General features: G+C 53.1%; 1 protein-coding gene across 2 annotated transcripts in view; it reads left to right on the top strand.

Moving 5' to 3' along the window:
- The first annotated feature begins 5627 nt into the window (after positions 1-5627).
- The window catches only part of KIAA1210 (KIAA1210 ortholog), a 56923-nt gene continuing 41263 nt past the window's right edge, over positions 5628-21287 (top strand). For both annotated transcript variants that reach the window (XM_047844895.1, XM_047844897.1), the window contains exon 1: positions 5628-5690. The gene's annotated coding sequence lies outside the window, so the exon portion shown is untranslated. The remainder of the gene's footprint in view (positions 5691-21287) is intronic.

The raw sequence follows: 21287 nt of genomic DNA, 5'->3' as shown, positions 1-21287 counted from the left end.
GAGGTGAGGGGAAAACCGGCCTCCTTCCTTAGTACTCCTGAGAGGCCAGGGAGAGGGGGTGAGTGGAGGGGATCATTCCAGAGTTTTCGCATAACCGGGGAAAGGAAGTGATGCGTCCGGAAAGAAGCTGGCGAGGACCTTCGCATCCTTGCACCTTTCCTCCCAACAGCATTGGCCCCCTCTGGGCTCCAGTTTCCACTCGAGAAAGGGCAAATCTGAAAACAGGCCATCTAGCAGGCAGGGCGGATGGATGGGGCTGCGTTTAGAAACTTTCCACAATGTCTGTTTACAAACTCTTGTCTGTTCAGCCAGGCCCTGGAGCCAAGTCTGTGTGATTGGATGTATAGCCTGAGAGTAATAAAACTACATTCGAACGTGCTACACAAGACAGACTTCCTCCAAATCTGGTTGCTCTTCTCCAGCACAGGGACAAGTGTGGCAAGTGATGGTGACTTTCCCGATTGTCCCCTCCCTTCCCCAGTCCAAGGTGTCCAGGCAGAAGGAGATCCTCAGTGAGTCTGAAAAGGACCTGATAGAGGGGGAGGGGGAGGGGGATGAGGGAAGAGGGAGGGGGAAGGGAGAGGAAGGAGGGGAGGAGGTGGGAGAGAGAGAGGGGGGAGGAGTGAAGGAGAGGGGGAAGGGAGAGGAGGAGGGGGAGGAGGGAGAGGGAGAGGGACGAGGGGGAGGAGGGGGAGGGGGAGGAGGCAGAGCCGGGAACTGCTACTAGAAAATCCCCGGGTAGGCATCACTCTGCAAGCATTCTGCCTTTTATCCCTCCAACCCCAGGGAGGTGTCTTCCCTCGCCCCAGCCCCACCAGAGGATTGTACTGGGTTCCTCCTCCCCATTCCTTACCTCCGTAGCCCTGAACGCCAATCCCAATCTACATCAGCCTCGACCTGTCTGTAAACGTTGGGGGTTGGGGGAGGCCCCCGCTCCACCCAGTGTCTGTCATTTTCCCCAGGCCAACTCCCTGAGAGATGGTCCTGGCTCTGTTGGCCTTTGATTCCTGAATCCCACCGGCCCGCAGACGCCCTAGGATGTTGTGAGCAGATATTCCGAAGGCAGGCTGAGATGTCAGGATGAATGGCTCCATAGAGGCCACAACCAGCTCTCTAGCTTATCCTCCCAAGCCTTCGGAGATGTCACTCCATCTGGGATGCTGTGAGCAGCAGTCACGTGGATGCGGACGCGAAACTGCTTTGTCTCTGTCATCCCAAACCCCTGAACCCACTGCTTCTTTGCCAGCCTTTAGCGGAAGGGAATTCGTTTAGTGAGCCTCGGGCGGTAGGGCTGAGGGGAGAAGGAAAGAGGAAGGAGGGGGGCGCCTGGGTGACTCAGTCGGTTAAGCATCCGACTTGAGTCCACGAGTTCGAGCCCCACATTGGGCCTCTGTGCTGACAGCGTGGAGCCTGGAGCCCGCTTCGGATTCTGTGTCTCCTCTCTCTCTGCCCCTGCCCCAATCACAGTATGTCTCTCTCTCTCTCTGTCTCAAAAATAAATAACATTAAAAAATTAAAAAAAAAAAAAAAAAAGGAAGAGGAAGCAGGGAGACAGGAGCCAAAAGAAAGGGAGGAGAGACCGGGACTGAGAGGAACTTCTGGAATGGTATGCATCTACTCAGAAGTCAGGGAGTCTCACCGTTCTCCATTTCAGGCTCTAGGGATTACAGAGATTTTTCAAGAGCCAGATGTTTAAAAGTCCTAGCAGGGTTTTTGAAGTCAGTGCTGAGGTTTCAGTTGAATTTACCCTGCATGTTTTCGGCTCACTGGAATCAACGGTTGGAGCCAGGAAGATCAGATTCCTTCCAGAAGCAATGGAAGCATTTCTCCAAGAACCGGCGTGGGGGGGTCACCTGCAGTGTTTGTGTTCTCCCGTTCCTGGGAGGGGCATCTGTACCCTGCCACCCCTGCAAATCTGCTTTATTGCCCTGGCGTCCTAAGGATGTGCCTCATAGAAGTCCTCCTCATCCGGCAAGCCACGTAACGGAATGCACGCCCTCCTGGAACGTACAAAAGGTGGACGCTCTTTCCAAAAGTCTGGCTGTGCACGAACGTATCTACCTTCAACCTGCAGAATTCCCAAAGCCTATTCCCCGAGACTTGTCTCGGGCGCCTGCTTTCTTACCCCGGGCCCACCGTGCAGTGCTAACGTTCTCTTCTACTGGTCTGTCATCGACGATGCCTGGCCCGTGGGCACGTGAGCGTTTTCAGGGCAATGCTATGGCCACCGATTTCACAGAACGGTAACATCGAAGTCAACCCAACGAGGCCCTCAGTTCGCTCGCTGTGGTTTCCGCAGTGCTGTGCCAGCTACTCTGGTAGACACTAGAAAAAGGGTAAGGGGTGCGTTTTGCCCTCTGGAGGCTTAAAACCGAAGTGAAGGATATAGGCTATCTGCGTGCGAAACACCTTGAGAGCACGAGGAGACGGTACGTCATCGCATGTTGAATGCCACTCGCATGATAACAGCAAATCCTGGCAGTTATGGACGGGCCCCATGTCAAGGGCATGACATTTATTATCTCAATTCATCCCCATAAACAACCTAACGGGATAGGTTCTATTATCTCCTTTATTTGTTTATTTACTTATTTTAGCAGGGGAGCGTTAGGGGCAGAGAGGGGGCAGGGGGAGAGAGAATCCCAAATAGGCTGCGCGTTCAGCATGGAGCCTGACGCGGGGGCTCGATCTGCGACCCTGGGATCATGACCTGAACCCGCTATCCAGCCAGACGCTCAACCGGCTGAGCCACCCAGGCGTCCCAATATCTCCACGTCAGAGCCAAGGGAACTCGGATTTACAAGAAGTAAATAATTTGCGGCTGACGCAGTTGATCGGGGCGGGCAGAACCAAGATGGCAGCCCCAACTTTCAATTTTGAAAACACCTTCCAGGCCGCAGGCAAGTTGAAAGAATAGTCTAAGAAGACACGCGTAGGCTCACCTACAATCGTCAACTGTCAACACCTCCCTACACTTGCTTTATCATTCTGTCTCTCTCTCTCCACACACGCGCGCGCGCACACACGTCCCTACCCATTTGTTTTCCTGACTTACTTGGGCACAAACTGACCCATCATTGCGCTTCGCCTCTGAGAACTTCAGCATGGACCTCCTGAGAACATTTTCTACGAAATCCCAATACGGCTATCACACATCAGAAACCTAGGCAGGATTTGAACCCAGTTCTGGCTCCAGAGCCCTGACCGCAAACGGAGCGATAGTTCAGGAGAAGGAGCCATCAGTGCGGTCTGGGAATTCCAGGATGGATTTTCTGCGGACCCTCCACTCCTGGTGATTCATAGCAAAGCATGCCTAGTCAAAGAACAAAATTCCGGGGTTTTCGGGGCGTGGTCTATTTGGTTGGCGGGGGGGGGGGGGGGGGGAATGCCACAGATTTGCCTTCCTACCTAGCTTCTTCTCTGGCCAGCATCAAACCTGGTCTTTCCTACAAATAATAGTAACAATGATAAAAATAATAAAATCGGTCTTTCCTAACCCTCCACGGATATTCCAACCCGGGTAGGTAGAAGTTGGTTAAACCATAATCGCAGAAAACCCACTAAGGGGGTAAGCCACCTATGAATCATGGAGCACTGACCATACATGCTTAGCTAGAAAGGCATTCTTCCAGAAATCTTAGCCACAGGTGAGGAGTCAGCATGCTCCGCGTAAATCTAGTCCTTGGGCAGCTGTGCTTCCCTTTCCTAACCAAGTTAGGCAGAGAGGGGCCCATGCACCACCCTGCTCCGGAGACCCCAGTCCCCTCACCGGGTGAAATTCCAGAAGCAGGGTGTGGCCTCTTGCAGACTGAAGAAGAAACAAGGCCCTCGGCTACAGACTGGCTAAGACCCCCTGAGGGGCCGGGACCTGGTTTTCTTCTTTCTCCAGATTCAGAAAGGCTGCCAGATTACGCCCAGTCCCGCAGGGTTTAATGATCTCCCCCCCCCCCCCCCCCCCCCACTGAATGCGCACACAGGAGAAGCCTTGACCTTTCAAAACCTCCATTTCTCTCAATTTAAAAAAGCCAAAAGCCTGCATCTGCATTGGCTTTGCCTTTCACACTCTCACCGGGTGCTTTGAAAGCCAAAATATTGCAAACTGTGGCCTCTCTGCATGTCAGATGCCAGGGCGGGGACACCTGTTTCTTGAAGCCGGGGTGGGAAGGATGCCCTACAGGGCAGCAAGCATTAGGTGGCATTCGCACTCTGGCTCTCATTCTTTTGGTCTGATCAGCAGTATCTCCGAATCCAGGCAATGTAAATAAACCGTGTTAGCACACGTACACAATCTTTGCTGCGGACTTCTATCTGAAGGACATGGAGATTTCACAATTTTAAGGACATTCATGCTTTTTTCTTTCCTTCCTTCCTCCCTCCCTTCCTTCCTTCCCTACCTTCTTTTTTTCCTTCCCTTCCCTCCCTTCCTTTTCTCTCTCTCTCTCTCTCTCTCTTTCCTTTCTTCTCTCTCCTTCTCTCTTTCCTCCCTTCTTCCTCCCTCTCTTTCTTCTTTCTTTCTTCCTTCTTTCCTCTCTTTTTCCTCCCTCCCTCCTTCCCTCCCTCCCTCCCTCCCTTCTTCCTCACTCTCTTTCTTCTTTCTTTCTTTCTTTCTTTCTTTCTTTCTTTCTTCTCTCCTCTCTCTTTCCTCTCTCTCTTCTTCCTTCCTTCCTTCCTTCCTTCCTTCCTTCCTTCCTTCCCTCCTTCCTCCTTGCTTAGGGTGCATAAATCATTTTCCTTAAGATTGAGCAAGAACAGCTTGGACGGGTCAAAAATAGTGTTCAGACTGAGGTGGAAATGTATGCAGCCTTGCCTGCCTCTCTCTTCTCCCCTCTGTCCCTCCTGCCTCCCTTCTCCCTCCCCCACCCCGAAGCCTGCAGAATCAAAAATGCCAGAAAGTGCTTATTTACATGGCCTTCCCAAAGCTGTTGCGTGTCCCCCCTCTGCCTGGGTAAAGGCCTCTGCTAAGTCCTTAGGGCTCCTCGCCCTCGTTAGCCCTGCAGGGACACAGACGGCCTAAGAGCACCTGGCAGTTTGCACCGAGGATGCTGTGGTCGCGGGAAGTCGGAGGCAGAGGAAAAAGGGGAGTTAACAGTTCCCAGCCCTGTAAGGAACAAGCCCAGCCCTTCTGGGACCTCGTTCAGAAGGCAGCGAGAGAGGCCTCGGAGCAGAAACTTTATCTGGGTTAGTGCATCAGCCCGCGGGCATCAGAGCTGCCCCACCTGCCTTCCCCCCCGCTGCGCGCAGCGCCGGCCCCTGAGCGGGCCCTGCGGCTCCGAGGCGCCGTGGCTGGGTTCTACGGCCGCCCGAAGACTCCAGAGTAAGTGGCGGGCGCAGTCAGGGCTCCGACTAGGCTCCCCGGAGCCGGAGCCGAGGGTGGCAGAGCCCTCGGCCTCCGCCGCGGGGACCGCTCGCCGCCCACAGGCCCAGCGCGGAGCGAGTCCGGGCCGGGGCCGGGGCTCGAACCCCCGGCCTCGCGCCCGCCGCCTGGGGGCAGCACGCGCGGGGAGCCTGGCGCAGGTGGGCGTGGGCCCGCAGACTCCGTCCTCCCCCAACCCCCTCCCCCCCGCCCCCGCCCCGCTCCGGCTGCCGCGCGCGCACCTGCCTCGCCTGAGTCCCAGGGAGCCCGGGACCGGCCAGAACGCGGGACGGTTTCTCCGGGGCTGTGGCGGTTGTGGATTCACTTCCTCGCCAAGGTGAGGAGGGGACGCTCCGAAGGGAAGATGTCGCCCAGCGGTAGGGATGCACGCGGCAATACCCTGATTCCCGGAGTCCCCTTCCCTGCGCGGGGGTGATGCCCAACCTCTCGGGGCGAGGGTCCTTTGTGGCACTCGTGCAGCCTCGCCGGCGCCAGCGCCAGCGTGTGTGACAAATATGGCTCGAGGGTCTTGAGAAGGGACAGCTGCACGAGGACGATGTTTATAAACCAGGCGGGTTAGGGAGAGAGACGGGGGCAAAGCTACAGGTTGCAGCTTGCACGTGTCCAAGCGTAGCCCAAGTCGTCTTGAAATAAAGCACCCCACCGATCTGGGTTTTACAAGGTTAGTTTCCTTGACTAGTAGCGCCGTTAGAATAACCTTCGCAGCAATCATTCAGTTAAAAGAACGGGCTTCGGTTCCACGGAAGCATTTCCTTCTGGCCCTAGTCAGCAGCCAGCGGGACTGAAAAGACAGATATTGGGGGCGGGGAGAAGCAGGGGCAAAACAGGAGACAGAAGGACAGAGATGGAGACATCAGCGAAAACGGATCCGGTCGTAGGGTTCGTTAGCGGGCACGCGAGGGTACACGATTCTTTTCCATTTTCATTCATGAAGCTGGAACCTGGAATCACGGCCAGAGATTCACCTCACTGGCTGCAGGTCTCCAACAGCTCCTCCAAGTGCAGGGGTGCACTTGGCCCCCGCCGTGCTCTCTCCTCTCGTGGAAAGGCATTTCTGTAGACCGAGACTGACAGCCCCTGACCTGCCCGCCCAAAGCACTGTTCCGTGTGATTCTTTGCGGCCCTCCATTTGGAGTGCTGAACGGAGGTGGTTCAGACACGGAGGTGTGCGTAGACTGACTGCCCCCTTTTGCTGCTGCTTCAAAACTGGTACCGGGCGCCCCCGGGTAGACGTCTACGCCTCTGTGTAATTCACCGGAGCCCCAGATGACAGAGAGGTCGGCGGGCATGGCCGGGCGCGCCTGGGAGGCCAGCGAGATAGAGCCATTGCCGTGGGAGGTGATCATGGCAATGTCATTGCTCCCAGGCGAGCGTCCAGCCCTTCTTCCCCGGGCGCTCATATTAGATTCTCCTGTTTGCGGCCGAACGACGGGCCTTCCTCAGGGCCCCTTCATCCTGATGTCTGCTTTCCGTGGAGGGGATCAGGGGGAGCCTGAGGTCGTTGGGGGTGGACAAGAGACACTCGTGGACCGATGGCTACTCCTGTAGCCACAGTTGAAGGCCTGAGCTCATCAGACGGCTGAAGAGATGGGAGAAGGTAAAAGAAGGCATTTAAGGAGGTTAAGGAGCCACAGCCTCTGTGAGTAAGTGGCTCGGAGTCCCTCGAAGGACCTAACAGGCACAGAGGCTCCGTAGACGTTCCAAAATGCTGTGTACCTGCTCCGGAGCAAGCTTTGTGCTCAACACTGGAAGAAAGTTTGCCTTTTTTTTTTTTTCTGGAGCCAGGCCACAAGCATGTGTTGAAGGCATGCTCTCGACTGAACCGGGACACCCTTGAGAAGCTTTTGCAAGAGGTGGGGTGGGAGGTATGAGCTCAGGAGGAGGGAATGTAAGGGAAGACCGGAGCAGATGGAGGAACCCGGGCCAGAAATGGGAGAGCCGAGAGGAAGGAGGAAGGGACGGAAAGAGAGCGCGGGATTTGGATGAGTGGAGAGACCGCGTTAAATTTGCCCGAGTCGCCTTCGTGTTCCGAATATGTTGCGCGCTGGACGGTATTCGGCCTCCCAGCTGGTGGAGTTTTCCCAGGACTCCCTCCCTCCCTTCTTCCTCCCTTTCTTTCTTTCCTTGGCTGCCCCCTCTCCCCCACCGTAAGCTTCGCTTCTCTCCCACCTTCCGTCCCCCAACGGCCCCAACGAGGGGGCGTCCTAGAATCACAGCTTGGCCATATGGGGAGGGTTTGTAGCCTTTCGAGGGGCCCCGGTAGGCAGGCTTTGGAAGTTGAAACGCAGGGTGGAAACACAGGCTTGGCTCAGTTTCCTGTCCAGATCACGCCTGGGGTCGCGATTTGACCCGTAGGTGGGTACCTTTATTTTATGAGTCGGAGGTGTTCGAGGTGTTTGGCCACTAGTGGAGATGGCTGTGTTCGGAGCCCGATGTGGGTGGGACTTGAACTCACGAACCGTGAGACCACGACTGGAGCCGAAACCTAGAGTCGGACACTTAACCAGCTGAGCCCCCCACCCCCACTCCCGGCGCCCCTAAGTCCCGTTACTTTTATGCACATGGTATGACAGCCGGTGACAGCGGGAATTTATCAAGGGATCAGTGAAAATGCTTACTGGTAGAGGGAGAAAATACTAGTAGTCTTGCCATAACTACGTGCCCGTGAAGGAGGAGATGGAGGAAAAGCAAAAGAACTTGCCAGAAAAGATCCCGTAATGGTGGCACGGGTGAAAATGCCTTTATTTTAAGGGTGAAGAAGTTGGACCCCAAAGATGTTAAGTGATTCCCCTAGACCAGCACACTGCCACCCTGGGCTCCAGGGCCTGTCTCCCGGTCAGACCGACAGGCGATGATGGATTATTCCCGACAGCGCGCGTGTCCATGGGACTTCAGTGCTTTTGCGTCACTCTGGTGCTTGGTGGTCATCTCGGGGAGCGTGCCGGGTCGGTGGGCCCCTCCCATCGTACTAGTGGGCTTCTCCTCATCTAAGAACAGGAGCCGGGAAGGTGAGGCTTAGCGCCTCGGCGGGAGGGCACCTGACCGACCAGGGCCCCTGGCACCCAGTGCTAGAAGAGGCCTGACCCCGCAGATCCTTCCAGTAGCTGAGTCTCCCACTGTCTCCCCGTTCCACCTGCCTCCTGTGCTCCTGAACGCAGAGCCTGGCCCTGCATGAGCTTCCAGCTGGGGAGGCCAAACGTGAGCCAGCAGAAAGCACCAGAAATGTGTATCCACAGCCCCCCCAGCTTAGACCCGATTTCCACTCCTCGCTGGAATTGTGTAATGTGGTCATTAGAGACCCCGGAGGCACTCTGCTTCCTTCCCTTCTTTCAGGTTTTTGTTTGTTTGTTTGTTTTCCTTCTAGTTTTAGAAGAAAGGCTGATAACTCCAGTTCTCTGGCAAGGGGCCGGGACTGGCTGTTGCATTTTGCTAACCTGCATTCACCTTGTGGCATCTGTCTGACACACTTTCCATTCGTGAGAGCCATAGGGGAGCCCTCAAGGCCCTGTCCCAGCCCCTGCTCCCCCAACCCCCCCCCCCCCCCCCGCTTCAGCCTGGAAAGTTCTTTTTGTTCTTTTAAGTTTATTTATTTTGACAGAGAGAGAGAGAGAGAGAGAGAGGGAAAGAGAAAAATTCCAAGCAGGTTCCACACTGTCAGCCCCGAGCCAGACTTGGGGCTCGAACTCACAAACCAGGAGATCATGACCTGAGCTGAAATCAGAGTTGACGCTTAACCGACTGAACCATCCAGGCACCCCGGAATTCATTATTTTATTTATTTATTTACTCATTCATTTATATATTTTTAAAACTTATTTATTTATATATAGAGAGAGCGAGCACAGGGGAGGGACAGAGAGAGAGAGAGAGAGAGGGAGAGAGAGAAAATACCAAGCAGGCCCACATTGTCAGCACGGAGCCCGACGCGGGGTTCAAACTCACCAACTGTGAGATCATGACCTGAGCCGGAGTCGGACGCTTAACCGACCGAGCCACCCAGGGGCCGCTAAAATGTTTAACTCTGTAAAAAGTCATTAGGAGGAAATGGTTTTAAAAGCTTCTTTTTTGTTTGTTTGTTTTAATTTTAAAAAAGCTGTTGGAGATTTCTCAGAAGATGTAGTTGGCAGGTTTAATTTGGTCTTTAGCAGCATTCCGAGGGTTCCATTTGCTGCAGGGAGGTTTCACTTCCTTGGGAATATATTCGAAATGTGGAAAAGTGTATTATTTCATCAGTAGCCAATTTCAGCATTTTCTATGAGAATGCTTAATCCTTTGCAAGCCTTTCTGTTGGGCCCACTTGGGCGTTTGGGGGATTCTTTCACTAATTTCTCAAGTGGCACAATTTTTGGTTGTTTGTTGTTTCCGGAAATCAGTAGCCAAAATGTAATATGCAACTGCTTCTGTCATTTCCTAATTGATTTTTTTGCTCTAACGTTCTTCTAGGTTTATAAACCAATCCATTTTTTTTTTTTTAGAACGAGAAAGCACGAGCGAGGGAGAGGGGGCAGAGAGAGAGAGGCAGAGAGAATCCCTGGGATCATGACCTGAACGGAAATCAAGAGTCGGACGCTCAACTGACTGAATCCCAGACCAATCTGTTTTTTAAATCTTTCCTTTCCAAATTCATAGTTATGGTCGGCGGCTAGGAAGTTTGAGGAGCTGATCGTACAGAACATTATAGTAACCCCCGGTTGGCATCTCCACTCGGGTTCTGCTTTAAATGGCTTTACTCTTTTCATGAAATCTCCAATAGCTATGAAAACCACCCACTCAATGCAAATTGCTGTAAGTCACGATTCAGTAGGAGAAGCGAGGTTCGATGAAGTAGCTTGTTTTCAGAAGGCCAAGTTAAGGTCCAAAAGAGTTGCCGTTCGTTCGTATACCTTACTAACCTTAACCCACAGGCTCCCAGCAGGGACACGGGGAGTGATTTTGCCCCCCTCCCCACCAGGGACCTTTGGCCCCGTCTGGAGACACCTTCGGTTGTCACAACGAGGGGGAAGGCGTGCTACTGACATCTAGTGGGTAGAGGCTAGGGATGCCTCTGAACATCCTGCCGTGCTTAGGAAGAGGTCCCCCCCCCTGCCCCCCCACAACAAAGAATTTTCCAGCCCCCAGTGTCAGTCGTGTCAACCTTGAGAAGCCCCGCTTTAAAATAATAACACGTGACCAAAGTTGTGGTCTGAAGAGGAACACCCTAAGTGTTTATTTAGACCAGCAACGTCCAATAGAAGTTTCTGTGGTGTTCTCTGTCTGTTCTGTCCGGTAATGGGAAGCACTAGCCACCTGTGGCTACTGAGCATTTGCAGTGTGACTGAGGAACTGAGTTTTGATTTTATTTCATTTATTTTTTAAAATGTTTATTTATTGATTTTTGAGACACAGAGAGAGAGAGAGAGAGAGAGAGAGAGGACAAGTGTAGGAGGGGCAGAGAGATTGGGAGACACAGAATGTGAAGCGGGCTCCAGGCTCCGAGCTGTCAGCACAGAGCCCGACACGGGGCTCGACCCCACTGACCGTGAGGTCAGGACCTGGGCCGAAGTTGGACACTTCACCGACTGAGCCACCCAGGCGCCCCGTGGACTTGAAGTTAAATAGCCCCATGGGCTGTGTGGCTTCCATATTAGACTCAACTTCAACGGACTACCACTTTCTAGCTTTATGGTCTCGAGTCATCGAAGCCTGCCGAGCCTCAGTTTCCTCATCTATAAAATAGGGGTAATAATGGGACCCTCACGGCATTACCACAAGCGTGCCTCTTTGGGCCTTGGTTTTCTCATCTGCCAAATGGGAATAATAAAAATGATCATCACAATAATGCTACTTCCCTAACGGTCTATGTCAGAGAATTGCTGGGAGGGTCAAATGGCTATGAAGTGGGTTTTGTTTTTTTAAGTTTATTTATTTATTTTGAGAGAGAGAGAGAGAGAACAGGGGAGGGGCAGAGAGAGAGGGGGAGAGGGAGAGATAGCATCTCAAGCAGGCTCTGTGCTGACAGTGCAGAGCCAATGTGGGGCTCGAACTCATGAACTGTGAAATCATGACCTGAGCTGCAACCAACCAGGAGTCGGATGCTTAAACAACTGAGCCACCCAGGCGCCCGGAAGTGGTCTGAATAGCACAAAGCCCTCTGTAAGTGTCAGATTTATGGTATGAGTCTGCACACAAGAGTGCTCTGTTTTTAGACGGCACAAAATTCCTGCCTCGGTAGAGTCGCCTTAATATTGCAGATGACGTGGGGAGGTTGTGTCGGAGAGCAGACGGAAACCGGGAGCTCTTCACGACGACGGGTCCTCCTCCCTCTGTCACCCAGCCAAGCGTGTGGCAGGAGAGTCCAGGAGCCACTCTAAGTGCGCACAGAAGCTTGGCATTTGGAGTTGGGGGGAGAGACACAAAATCCAAAGCAGGCTCCAGGCTCCAAGCTCTGAGCTCCAGGCTCCGAGCTGTCAGCACAGAGCCCAATGCGGGGCTTGAACTCAAGAGCTACAAGATCATGACCTGAACTGAAGTCAGATACTTAACCGACTGAGCCACCCAGGTGTCCCTGTGTAGTCCTTTCTTGAGAGAAGGAAAGAGGGAAAGGATTCTCTGTGCTGGGCCACTGTCATGTCCGGAAGAGCAGGCTGAACTGTTCAGGGACAGGTGAGGACAAAGGACAGAGCACCAGGCTCTGAGGTGGTCACAAGTATAGTGTTAATGAGGGACGTGAGCAGCCTCACCTGAGCCTGGGGGTTCCCTGAAAGAAGCCATCGTGCTCTGTGTGCTCAGAGAGAGGCTTTCTGGGGACAGTGGGTTTCCTAGGCATCTGGAATTTATTTCATTAAAAAAATTTTTTTAATGTTTCTTTCAGAGAGAGACAGAGTGTGAGCAGGGGAGGGGCAGAGAGAGAGGGAGACACAGAATCCGAAGCAGGCTGCAGGCTCTGAGTTGTCCGCACAGACCCCGACTCAGGGCTCGAACCCACAAACTGGGAGATCATGATCTGAGCCAAAGTCCGGGGCGCCTGGGTGGCTTGGTGGGCATCTGGAATTCAAACTCAAGCCGTCCGTATCTGTGGCCGGTGGGCCCAGTGGCTAATAACGGGCAAAGGGCAGGGGTTGGATCCAGCTGGCTTTGTGCTCACGCAGCCCTGGGCCGTAGCCCTCGGTGCCGATGGTCACTTTACAAAGCGGGCCACCAGGGGGGTCCAGGAGAGTGTGGATAACTGCAGGAAGTCTTATCCCGTGCTTTCGGGACACTGACGAAGAACAGGGGCTATAGGTCATTAATACCTTGGGAGAGTAATCATGAGAATAGCTTACATGTACTGAGTGTTTACTATACGTTACGCTCATGCCCAGAGCCTTCCGTGAGTTAGTTCACCAAGTCCCCTGTGAGAGCAGGACCTTTCTCTTTTTTTTTTCGCACCCTGTTCTGATCTCTTCTTAGCACATAGCAGGTGCTCAACAAACAGTTCTTAAACGGATGAGTCCTCACAGGTAGCCTATGATGAAGGCACTGCTCTTAGCCCCACTTGACAGAGAAGGAGGTTTAGATTTTGAGTAGCAAAGTGACTTGCCCAGGAAGCATAACACCTACTCCCTCCGTCTCCCAAATTCTGTTCGCAGACAGATTCATTACATGGCTGAGGAAACCGAGGCATGAAGAAATGAGATGACTTGTTCTAGGCCACACAGCTTGTGAAGATCTCCGTTGTTTGAGGTTCTGTCCTTAAAACCCTCAGAGCCTTCTCGGGAGAGGAAGAGTTCCATCTACTGGGGCCCAGGCTAAATGGGAAAAAATTAACAAAGGGCTCCATAGGGTTAAGGCAACTTACTTGACATTTTTTTTTTTTTTTGAAAGGAGAAACAGAACATTTTACTCCTCAAATTTGAACATTCGGAGCTGTTTTCCTTGTCGCAAACACAACAAGATTATAACAATATCGTTCAGTTATCTGCCATAGCATACGAGGGAGGCGTTCAAAATAAAGAACAGAAACAAGAAAGGACAGAGAGAAGTGATACAGGCGTGGGAACACCTAGATAGGGGTAAGGAAAGAGCAACAAACGGTAGGCACTGTATTTCAGAAAAGATCGCCACCGAAGACTGATAAAGTCCTGTTGCGTTTTTGCATCGACCAGCTCCTTATCTCTTATTTTCTGTCCTGTGGGCCCCAGGGGCCAAGGCCCGGCCCGTATAAGCTGTGGGTCGTGTCACCTCCCCACCCTCCTTCAGATCGTGCTGCATCAAATCTGCCTTTGCCCTAAACCCAAATGTTCCGGGGGAAATGGACAGAGAAGTAAGTCGGAGGGAGACTCTCCTGACGTCCATGGGGGGGGGGGGGTTGGGGAGAGGAAACGGTCCGGGGAGCACGCCTGCCTACCCACATGTTAAGCAGAGCCTAGTAGAGAAGGCGGGGAACGTCTGCTCCCGTGACTCTACGTCAAGCATACGGAAGAGGCCTCTGTGTCAGTTCACTGTTCATTTGTGATACTTGGGGGAGGGGGGTCTCCAGTCCCCAGTCCCCACTCCTCCTCCGTCACCTGTTGTTGAAGAAGATCATTTTACTGTGACAGGTGATGAGTGTTTGTTTCTCCTTATTTCGTGCAGAAATGGCCTGCGTTTGCTTATTCCAACTTGGAGGAAGCAGGGAGCTCTCTGATTTGAAAAGATTTTTTAAAAATATTTGTTTTGGGGGGAGGGGTGCGCCTGGGTGGCTCAGTCAGCTGAGCGTCTGACTCTGGGTTTCGGCTCAGGTCATGATCTCCTGGCTTCGTGGGTTCGAGCCCCGCGTCGGGCTCTGTGCTGCCAGGGCGGAGCCCGCTTGGGATTCTCTCTCTGCCCCTCCCTCGCACTCGCGCTGTCTTTGTCTCTCTCAAAATAAATAAACTTAAAAAAAAAATAAACGAATAAAAATATATTTTTTGAAAGGGAAGAAATAACGAGTGGGCAGGTTTAAGTCAAATCTCCTGCAACCCTGTGCTTTTTCTTTTTGCTCTTTTTTAAAAATTGAAGTGTAATTAACATACAGTGCTATATTAGCTTCTGGTGTACAATGCAGTGACTCAACAATTCTATACGTTACTCAGTGCTCATCGTGCTAAGTGTGTCCTTAGTCCCCTTCATCTGTTTCCCTCCCCACCCCCTACCTGGCAACCACCGGTTTGTTGTCCGTCTTTAAGAGTCTGATTTTTGTCTGTCTCTTTTGTTTCTTCGTTTATTCTTTTGCTCTGTTCCTTAAATTCCACATATGAGTCACTTAGCATAATGCCCTCTACATCCATCCATGTTACGGCAAATGGCAAGATTTCAGTTTTTATGGCTGAGTAATATTCTAGCGTGTGTGTGTGTGTGTGTGTGTGTGTGTGTGTGTGTATCACGTCTTCTTTACCCATTCATCTCTCAGTCGACACTTGGATGGCTTCCCTATCTAGGCTATTGTAAATAATGCCGCCATAATTATAGGGGTGTGTATATCTTCTTGAATTAGTGTTTTCATTTTCTTTGGGTAAATACCCAGTATTTACTGGGTAAATACCCAGTACTGAATCGTATGGTGATCTTATTTTTATGTTTTAAAGGAAACCCCATATTATTTTCCACGGCCTGTGCGTTTTTAAAATGGCAAGAAGAGCTGAGGTTTCTAAACAATCTGAAAGTAGGGGAGTTTTCTGAAAATACTCACAGGCTTCTGAAGGGTCTGCTCTGTAGGCTGGTCCCCTGTTGGCCAGCTCAGGCGGGGTTTAGAGTGGGCCTCGACAGAATCTGGCCTCTCTGGGGATGAACTGGGGATTTTGATCGATTGTCTATCTCAATGAATCAGGAAATCCTAGAATGCCTGGGATAAAAGGAATCCTAGACTCCAAGTTTAATTGCATTCCTTAGCTCTTCGGTGAGGAAACAGGCCCAGGGGAGGGACTTGGCGGGCCAAGGCCTCACGGCTAATTAACAGCAGAGCTGGAATGTCCAATCTCCAAAAGTTGCTATGGGCCCCGCTGGGGGCTCACGTGTTAGAGATGTTTATTAGAAAAACGAAATACCTTCCTTTGTGATCACAGTTCTTTCGAGATATCATTCAAGTTGCTTTTTCTTCACTACCCTTGCCCTGCCATCCATTTCTGGGACATGGCTGCCCCAGTCATGATTCACAACAGGGTTTCCTTAAAGCAGGGTGCCTGGGACCCTCTCCCTCAGACCCGCCTGGGAGCTTATAGAACAAGCAGATCTCTGGGCCCGCCACCAATGGGGAATCAGAATCCCTGGGGCTGAGGGCCCACGAATCCATGTTTGTTATTCGGGATGTCGACTTCCGCCTCGAGCTCATTTCCCACACCCGTGTCCCTATCTGTTGTAGTTTTTAGAAAAACCCTACTATTTAGTGAGCACTTACTTTGTACCGGGGCACTGTGCTCTTTTTCACGGACTATCTCATTTATTCCTCGGATGCTGGCTGTGTGCTTCCAAGTGGAAATCACCCTCAAGTGGACAACAGAGCGGTGTCCGTCGGGGGTGGGGGGGTGGGGGGAGGGGGGCCGGCCGTCTCCCACCCCCATTTAAGCGCTGCTCCCGGGCACTAGAGCCAGGCTCCGGGGCGCCCCTTTTTCCAATCAGCTGCTGTCTAATGTCCCCAGTCCTAGAGCCTCCTTCCTGTGGCCCGTCAGGAGCGCTCCAGGAGCTTCTGGCTTCTTTTCCAGGCACTGGACCAAAGAGGTCTGAGAGTCAGGTATGAGAGCAGACTTGACCCCGAGGCAGAGGGGATGTAAGGGAGGCAGGTGCCGCCCGTGACTCACTGCTCCAAGCACCGTTGTGGGCCAGAGTTTCCAGGCTCTTCCCGGTCGCCCGGGGTCCGTGGCTGTCATTTGCCCTCGCTGCCCCCACCCTAACTCACCCACGCTGACTTTCCAGTAAGTTCCTCAGGGCTTAAGCTGTGAACAAATTTTCTTCCCGGCAGAGGGCCCGTCTTAAGGTGGGTCTCCTCTATCAGGCCTCTCATGATTACCCCAGCCTTACGCGGATAGGTCCCTTGTAGTCCCTTCTGTCACTTTATTTAAGAAAAAAAAATTTTTTTTTAATGTTTTATTCAGTTTTGAGACAGAGAGAGATAGAGCGTGAGCAGGGGGAGGGGCAGAGAGAGAGGGAGACACAGAATCCAAAGCAGGCTCCGAGCGGTCAGCACAGAGCCCGACACGGGGCTCAAACCCACAAACCGTGAGATTAGGATCTGAGCCGAAGTTGGGCGTTTAACCAACTGAGGCACCCAGGCGCCCCCCCCCCTTTTGCTGCTATAAATGGAGCCACCCACAAAAGCAGCCTTTAGAACTTCCCATGGCTGCACGAGTTCGATTCCCTGATTCTTTGGCCTGCCCTTTCTCCATCTTAGTTCTCTGGCTTGGCTTTGCCGGTCCCCACTGGACTTGGCTTTGCAACGTGTTTCGGACACGCTTCTCCGGCCTCACCTTGGCCCCCTGTACCACACATCCAAGCAACGCACATTCCGGCTTCCTGGTCCCAGACCCTCGGGGCTACAGACCCCTCCGCCGTGTAGTCACTACCCTAGAGTCTAGCCTTTGGGTCCTTGTCATAGGATGTCATAAGAGAACACGTGATAGGTTTTGGTTCACCGCCTCCCGTGACACACGGGGGAACTGAGGCCCAGTGAGGAGGCATCGCTGTGCGGCAAGGCCACAAAGAGAAACCGTTGGAAGGGGAGAGTCAGGCCCCAGGCCTCCCGATTCCTAATCAAACACCGTTCTCGCGTTCCTCACGTGTCCTGGTCCGTCGTCACCAGGGAGTGCATTTTATGCAGTGCTCTTGGGCCCTCGGCCACTTCGGCTCAAATCCTGCCTTCCCCGCGTACTCGCGTGGGACCCTGGGCAGCTACTCAGCCCTTCAGTCTCCCTCCTCCGCAGAATAGGGAGGATCATTGCAGGTCTGCATAAGGTGGTAAGGAGAGGGGGGTCCTGGGAGAGACCGTTCTGACTTTGGTTCGGAGGGAATGATTGCAATGGTGGGTATTTGGGGCCGTGTGGCAAGGGACGGCAATGTCACGGCTGGGGGAAAGGGAGAGATTCTGGGGTCGGGGAACCTTTGGGTAAGGCTTCCTGTGACTCCAAGGCGGCAGCTGCCTCCCGCTGCCTGGCTGCAGGGCTGTCTGTGGGGCTCAGGGCTAAGAAAATCTGACGCCTTAGGCTCTCAGGTATCACCTTGACCGAGAATGACCAGGGCTCTCGGATTCACGGATGCGTTTTCGTTTCAGGAGGCGTGTGCCTCTTGCGGACGGCGGCGTCCCCTGTTCTTCTCCCCTCTCCTCCCTCCACCCCTGTTAAGGCACAGGGCGCTCTGAGACCCCTGTCTCTTGCCCTTCAGAACAGGGAGGTGAAAGGCTAGTTACGGTACCTAGGAGGTGAAGCTGAGATGACCTCCCCCCGCCCCTGCCCCGTGAGCTTAAAGGGCCTTGATGAAACCAAAAAGCTACAAGGTAACTTCATAGAAGGCAGATAGTGCGGCTTGTCGTGGGGGCACCTTCCTGTGGCCTGGTTTTCTTCCTCCTTTTTATCTCTCCTCGTTCCCCCTCCTCTCCTCCGTGCCTTTCGAATTCAAAGGCCAGGAAGCCTCTGTGTCGTAGGGCACAGAATCCCCACGGCCATGCAGAACTCACGCCCGGCCCCAGCACCGCCACCCCCTTTTCGCCCTTTGCCTTTTTCCCCCTCTTTGGAGATTTTTTCTCTCTCTCTCTCACACACACACACACACACACACACACACACATACACACCCAAAACAGATGGATCATTGAATGCTAGGAGCTGTAATCACAGAAACCACAACAAATACGTCATAAAATTAAAACCCACTCTGCTGGGGAAGGACTTGAGCAGCGAAATCCATCCCCGGGGGCCCTTGACTCAATTCTGGCTCTACCCTGAGTCCCCCAGGGTCCTCATGCTTCCTGCTTCCCTTGTGGGTGCCCTACTTCAGCCTGGCCACCCAAGGGGCCCATGCTGTAGACCTGTCCCCTGTAATACTGTGTGACGCCTCCACCATAAGTGTGTCCGGGGACCCCGTTTTGAGCAGGACTCTTCATTGTTAACATGGCCAATGAATCTTTGCAAAAGATGTTAGGGGCTGATAGGGACCTGGCTAGTTGTCCGATTTTCGGGTCCTAGCATAGGCCAGGACCTGAGATTCTTTGGGGGCAGGAGCAGATTTGGCCAAGTTACGAAGAGGAAGAGTACGGTGGCTGAGTCCTGGGCTCTGAAATCCTCCGGAACCGGATTTGAGTCCTAGCTCTTCTAGGACTCACTGCTTGTGCGACCTGGCACGGGTGACCTCGGGTGACCTCATTTCAGCGAGACTCCGTTTCCTCCTCTGGGAAACGGGGATGAAAGTAGCAATGCCCACCTCATAGGGCTTTGTGAGGATTCAGTCAACACTGCACGTGAGACCGGTTTTCACAGCGCTTGCCCGGCACCGGGTAAGGACTCGGCAGTTTCGTTCATTGTATTCACTGTAATGCTCACTGTAAGACCGGAGCCCTCCCTTAATCGTAGGATGGGTGGACTGACAGGACAGAAGGGGGCTCCGCATCAGCTAGGCTTTGAGGCCACTAGACAGATGGCAGAAAGAACACTGTAGGCCAGGTTCTTTGCATTGGCAGCCCCCCGGAGGATCTAAAGTGTTGGGGGTGGCGTCAGGTGGCTCTTTCTGAGCCTCTACTGGTTTGCCCTGGGCGGGGGGGGGGGGGGGGGGGGGCGTGAGGAGCGATGGAGGGAAAGAAAAGGCAGAACTGGAGGCATGCTAAGTATCTTTTTTTTTATTATTTTTTTAAACATTTATTTATTTTTGAGACAGAGAGAGACAGAGCATGAACGGGGGAGGGGCAGAGAGAGAGGGAGACACAGAATCCGAAACAGGCTCCAGGCTCTGAGCGGTCAGCCCAGAGCCCGACGCGGGGCTCGAACTCACGGACCGCGAGATCGTGACCTGAGCCGAAGTCGGACACCCAACCGACTGAGCCACCCAGGCGCCCCCTTTTTGTTTATTCTTAAAAAATGGTTATTTATTTTTGAGAGAGAGTGTGCGCGGTGGAGGGGTGCAGAGAGAGAGAGAGAGAGAGGGAGGGAGACAGAATCCAAAGCAGGCTCTCTGCTGAGCAGCAGAGATCCCCACACGGGGCTCAGACCCACAAACCCTGACATCATGACTTGAATCAAAGTCGGACGCTCAAGCGACTGGGCCACCCAGGCGCCCCCTTAAAATGGAAGCACTGGAAGAGGAGAAGACACCAAGAAGGAAAAAGAAGGAAGAAGACGGGGAGGAGGAAGAGAAGAGGCTCTCTTCTAGTGGTGGGACGGATCTCCACAGAAATTTCCAGCAGTCTTCCCTCCAGGACACCTATTCTTTTGAGGCTGCCTCCAGTCTCCGGGACAGAGACATGCTCCTTGGCTGACGATCAGGGAGGGAAGAGGTATTTCTGAAATGGGCTTCCCTGTGGCGGGGAAGCGGAGAGCGGCGGGCTTTCATTTGTCTCTGGCCTCCTAGAGCGGGAGAAAGTCCCTGGTGACAATTTCTCTAGAGCAGGTGTCCGAGGTGGGAGTCCCCTAGGGCGTGATTAGGCATCTCCTTCATGGTTCCGGTGGTCAAATGCCCATAGGCGTGAGTGTGGAGCGTAGAGAGGTGACCCTGTATCCCTCGTACGTCTTCCTGCTGACACCCGTGGGCTTGCGGAAGTCCCTGAAGGTGTCCTATGACATCACGTGCCACCAAAGGCCACGCGGCAGTTTCCGCGTTGGGCACATATCCACCCAAGGACTCTCCGAGCCAGGATAAATGACCATCAAGATTGTTTCCCTCGGGGCCCCTGGGTGGCCCAGTCGGTCAAGCATTCGAATCTTGGTTTCCGCTCAGGTGGTGATCTCACAGTACATGAGTTCAAGCCCCGCATCGGGCTCCGTGCTGACAGCGTGGAGCCTGCTTGGGATTCTCTGTCTCCCTTTCTCTCTCCACCCCTCCCTTGCTCACGCTGTCCCTCTCTCAAAATAAATAAATAAACGTTAAAAAGTATATATTGTTTTCCTCTACCCAGGGTACCGTGAGGGCGCTCACATCTGCTCCTAGGAGCATGAGGAAGCTAAGCGGGCTGGGGGACGAGAGCAGAGGATCCCCTCAAGGACTGCTTACCGAGTTCTGTGTTTCATCTTAGGTCCTTACCCCGCGTCTGCCTTCTTCCCCAACCGGAGCTGAGGCCTGTGGCACTTGTCTTTGTTTTCTCTTGCCGTGTAACAAATGACAAGCATGTTCGTGTCTTACGCAATGCAAATATATTACCTCTCAGTCTGCGAGAGTCGAGAGCCCGGGCACGGTGTAGCTGCGTCCTCTGCTCAGGGGGTCGTCAGGCTGCAATCGGTGTATCAGCCATGGCTGGGGGCGCCTCTGAGGTTCAAGGGTTTCTTCCAGACTGACTGGTTGTTGGGAGAATTCGGGTTTTGGAGCCCGTAGGGCTGAGGTCTCCACTTTCTGACTGGCTGTCAGCCAAGGGTTGGCCTCAGTTACTGGAGGCCACCTGCCATTCCCTGCCACGGGGTCCTCAGCACGACATAGGTGTTTGTTCCTTCCAGGCCAAAAGGAGAGTGTCTGCCGTGGCTTCGAATCTCTCTGACTTCTCTGTCTGACCTTTGGACACGCTTTTCAGAAGAGCTTACCTGATTAGGCTAGGCCCACCCACACTCAAGGGGAGGCGATTTATGGGGATGCACACTAGGGGGGGAGCAGCAATCTTCGGGGCCGTATTAGAATTCTGCCCACCAAGGCTCTATGTAAAAAAAAAAAAAAAAAAGCATTTCAGCCCTTCCAGATTATTTAAAAAAAAAAAAAAAAGGCCAGCTGCTTTCCATTAGCATTCCCCACTCTGGGAAGGGGGACAAAGCTATCA

The sequence above is a fragment of the Prionailurus viverrinus genome, chromosome X, assembly GCF_022837055.1.
Source record: "Prionailurus viverrinus isolate Anna chromosome X, UM_Priviv_1.0, whole genome shotgun sequence".
Lineage (NCBI taxonomy): Eukaryota > Metazoa > Chordata > Mammalia > Carnivora > Felidae > Prionailurus > Prionailurus viverrinus.
The sequence above is the reverse complement of the archived record's forward strand: the minus strand, read 5'-3'. Positions and strand labels throughout refer to the sequence as shown.